This window comes from Jaculus jaculus, chromosome 1 (genome assembly GCF_020740685.1).
Source record: "Jaculus jaculus isolate mJacJac1 chromosome 1, mJacJac1.mat.Y.cur, whole genome shotgun sequence".
Taxonomy (NCBI): domain Eukaryota; kingdom Metazoa; phylum Chordata; class Mammalia; order Rodentia; family Dipodidae; genus Jaculus; species Jaculus jaculus.
The window spans coordinates 231,958,079-231,961,937 of NC_059102.1; positions in this window are offsets into that span (position 1 = coordinate 231,958,079).

Here is a 3,859-nt window from a genome sequence, read left to right on the forward strand (position 1 = left end):
AAAGATGAGCTGGGGAAGAGTGGTCACGTGCCCCCTGCAATGGGTGCTGGGAAGTGCACCCGAGCCTCCTCTGTGTGAGGATGGAGTATCTGTGGGGCAATTTGGATATGGCTGCCTTCCCCCACGTGGTGTGGGATGGTGCTCCTCTTTGCTGTAGTGAGGGTTGATTGCATGTTCCCGATGATGGGTGATAGTCAAGTCATCTGAGAGTGCCTCATTCTTGGGTGGAAGTCCCAGAGTGGCCATCTTCCTCTATTTGGAATGCGGCCATATGACTTCTTGCTAAATGTGTGATCCATTAGGCACATATGAAGATTCCTCCCAAATTGTTCATGGACTAAAGAATATACTGCAGGGGCTAGAGAGATGGCTTAGCGGTTAAGGCACTTGCCTGTGAAGCATAAGGACTCAGGTTTGATTCCCCAGTACCCACGTAAGCCAGATGCACAGGGTGGAGCATGTGTCTGGAGTTTGTTTGCATTGGCTAGAGACGCTGGTGCACCCATTCTCTCTATCTGCCTTTTTCTATCTCTCTATCTCAAGTAAATAAAATATTAAAGAAGACTATACTGCAATTCTTTTTTAACAATTTTAGTAGTTTTTGAAAAGTATTTTAGCTGGGCGTGGTGCTGCACGCCTTTAATCCCAGCACTTGGGAGGCAGAGGTAGGAAGATCGCCGAGAGTTCGAGGCCACCCTGAGACTACATAGTGAATTCCAGGTCAGCCTGAGCTAGAGCGAGACCCTACCTCAGAAAAACAAAAACATATATATATATTTGTTTATTTATTTGAGAGAGAGAAAGTGACATAGATAGAAAGAATGGGTGTGCCAGGGCCTCCAGCCACTGCAAATGAACTGTAGATGCATGTGTCCCCTTGTGCATCTGGCTTACATGGTTACTAGGGAACCAAACCTGGATCCTTAGGCTTCACAGGTAAGTGCCTTAACCTCTAAGCCAACTCTCTAGCCCTTTTTAAAAAATTTATATTTATTTATTTATTAGAGACAGAGGAACAGACAGTGAGATAGAGAGAGAGAGAGAGAGAATGGGCATGCCAGGGCCTCTAGCCACTGCAAACTGCAGATGCATGCACCATCATGTGCCTCTGGCTTACAGGGGATCTGAAGAATCAATCCTGGGTCTTTTTTTAAATTTGTTTATTTTTATTTATTGATTTGAGAGCGACAGACAGAGAAAGAGGCAGAGAGAGAGAGAGAATGGGCACGCCAGGGCTTCCAGCCACTGCAAACTCCAGATGCATGCGCCCTCTTGTGTATCTGGCTAACATGGGTTCTGAGGAATCAAGCCTCGAACTGGGGTCCTTGGACTTCACAGGCAAGCGCTTAACCGCTAACCCATCTCTCCAGCCCAATCCTGGGTCTTTAAGCTTCACAGGCAAGCACCTTAACTTATAAGTCATCTCTCCAGCCTCAGCCCTTTTTTAACTTTTTAAATTGACATTTTTCATACATATATATGATGCACCCTGATCATAATCCCCTGCCACCACCCTCCTTTGCCCCCAACCTCCTCTTTACTGGACATATTTCAGTTCTTAAAAGTAACACATGGGCTGGAAAGATGGCTCAGCAGTTAAGGTGCCTGCCCATAAAGCCTAATGGCCCACGTTCAACTCCCTAGAACGCACATAAAGAAAATAAAGTAAGACATATGGGAAGAGACCATAAGTTGACTATGGCATTAGTTATATGGTCTTTATTACAGGTGACAAGACACGAAACTGAGCCTGAGACAGATGTTCAAAGGGAACTTGCCCACACAAGTGAGTGATTAGAATACTGAAAGGACATGCGGATGCTATCCATTGCATTCGCCTCTGATTTGTCAGGAAAAGTGAGAAAAGAGGGGCGCGAGATGGAAATGTTGGCTTGCCATTTATCCCATTATGGCTAGCCGAATGCAAAGGCAAGAGAGTACAAGTCAGATCTGTGCTAAAGAGCCCTTTCTGAAGTTTCAAAACACAACAGAACAAAATTTGGAATCAATGAGAAGAATTGAATAGTGAAGAAGAGATCAGGATAGGAGTGATACAAGATACCCTTCAGGTCCAAACTTTTCTAGAGAAGAAGGGGAAGTCCATGAGTCAGCATGCATATGGGCATCCTAATAATGGCCTGGTGCAGGGATATGACCATCAGGGAGTATTCTGCCCCCAAGTTGCTTCAGCTGGGAAAGACCAACTCACAGCTGGGCTTGTGAGGCTGTGGGGCACGGAGGCAGATGGTGCTATGGAACCTGAGAAACTGAGTAACGCAGCCCCTCCTTCCTCCTTGACACACAACTACAGAACCTGAAGCAAGATGAGGGAAATAAGTCCTTGATGAACTGGCTTACACTATTAGGGACATTGGTGATCGTCCCCATGAATGTCAAGGACTAGAGATGATAGAGGAAGAACAGGCATTGCTGGGAGAACCAGGAACGAAAGAGGTGGTGTTCACTGGGTCAGATATGACCATGTTCACAGAAGAGCTAAGAGGTTGGCTTCGAAGAGCTCTCGGGAACAGGATGGGCTTTAGTGGCTTTGCTGAGCCCCACGGTGGGATGTGATCTTTCTGACAAATCTGAATGGCACATAAATCAGCTTTGTAAAATGCAAAAGCAACCAAGAGGGCAAGAGAAAGGTGGAACAAAGCTGTCTGCCTAGGCCACTCAAAGGCAAATGTGGCAAGTTTTGTGTCAAACCGGAATTTCTAGAGAAAAAAACAAAACAAAACAGAAAAGTCAACACCGGATTACTGGGGTTTTGGAAGGTGTTAAAGTGTGAGCAACAGCTCACCGAAGACACAAATAACACAGCGCATGTTACACAACAGAAGGAGGCTGGAGAGACGGCTTAGTGGTTAATGTGCTTACCTGCAAAACCTTAGGGCCCAGTTTTTAGTCCCCAGAACCCATGTAAGCCAGATGCACATGGTGGCCCATGTGTCTGGAGTTTGTTTGCAGAGGCTAGAGGTGCAGGCATGCCCATTCTCCTTTTCTCATATATATATTCCACTGCCCAGAGTATGAGATGTTTATTTCTTCATTGCAGAAAACATGGAGTGGAGATTGTTCGCCTAGGCCAGAGCCCTTCTAGCAGCCAAGTGTGGCTGATGGAAAGACAAAGACCACAGTGTTAGCTCAGAGCCTATCAGCACCAAGGAGCCAGCTCCAGCAGCAGGCTAAGCAGGCAAGAGTGCAGGCCTATTGTGGAAATCAGTGTGGAGGTTCCTAAAACAGCTAAAGATCAATCTACCATATGACCCAGCTATAGCACTCCTAGGCATATATCTGAAGGAATCATCTCATTTCCTTAGAAGTATGTGCTCAACCATGTTTATTGCTGCTCAATTTATAATAGCTGGGAAATGGAACCAGCCTAGATGTCCCTTAACTGATGAGTGGATAATGGAGATGTGGCACATTTATACAATGGAGTTCTACTCAGCGGTAAAGAAAAATGAAGTTATGAAATTTGCAGAAAAATAGATGGACCTGGAAAGGATTATACTAAGTGAGATAACCCAGGCCCAGAAAGCCAAGCGCCATATGTTCTCTCTCATATGTGGATCCTAGCTACAAATGATTGGGCTTCTGCGTGAGAAGGAAAATACTTAGTAGCTGAGGCCAGTAAGTTAAAAAGGAGATATAAAGGGAAGAGAAAGGAAGGGAGGAGGATACTTAATAGGTTGATATTGTATATATGTAAGTACAATGATTGAGAAGGGGAGGTAATATGATGGAGAATGGAATTTCAAAGGGGAAAGAGTGGGGGGGGGATTTACCATGGGATATTTTTTTATAATCATGGAAAATGTTAATAAAAAATAAAAAAAAGAGTGCAGGCCTCAAG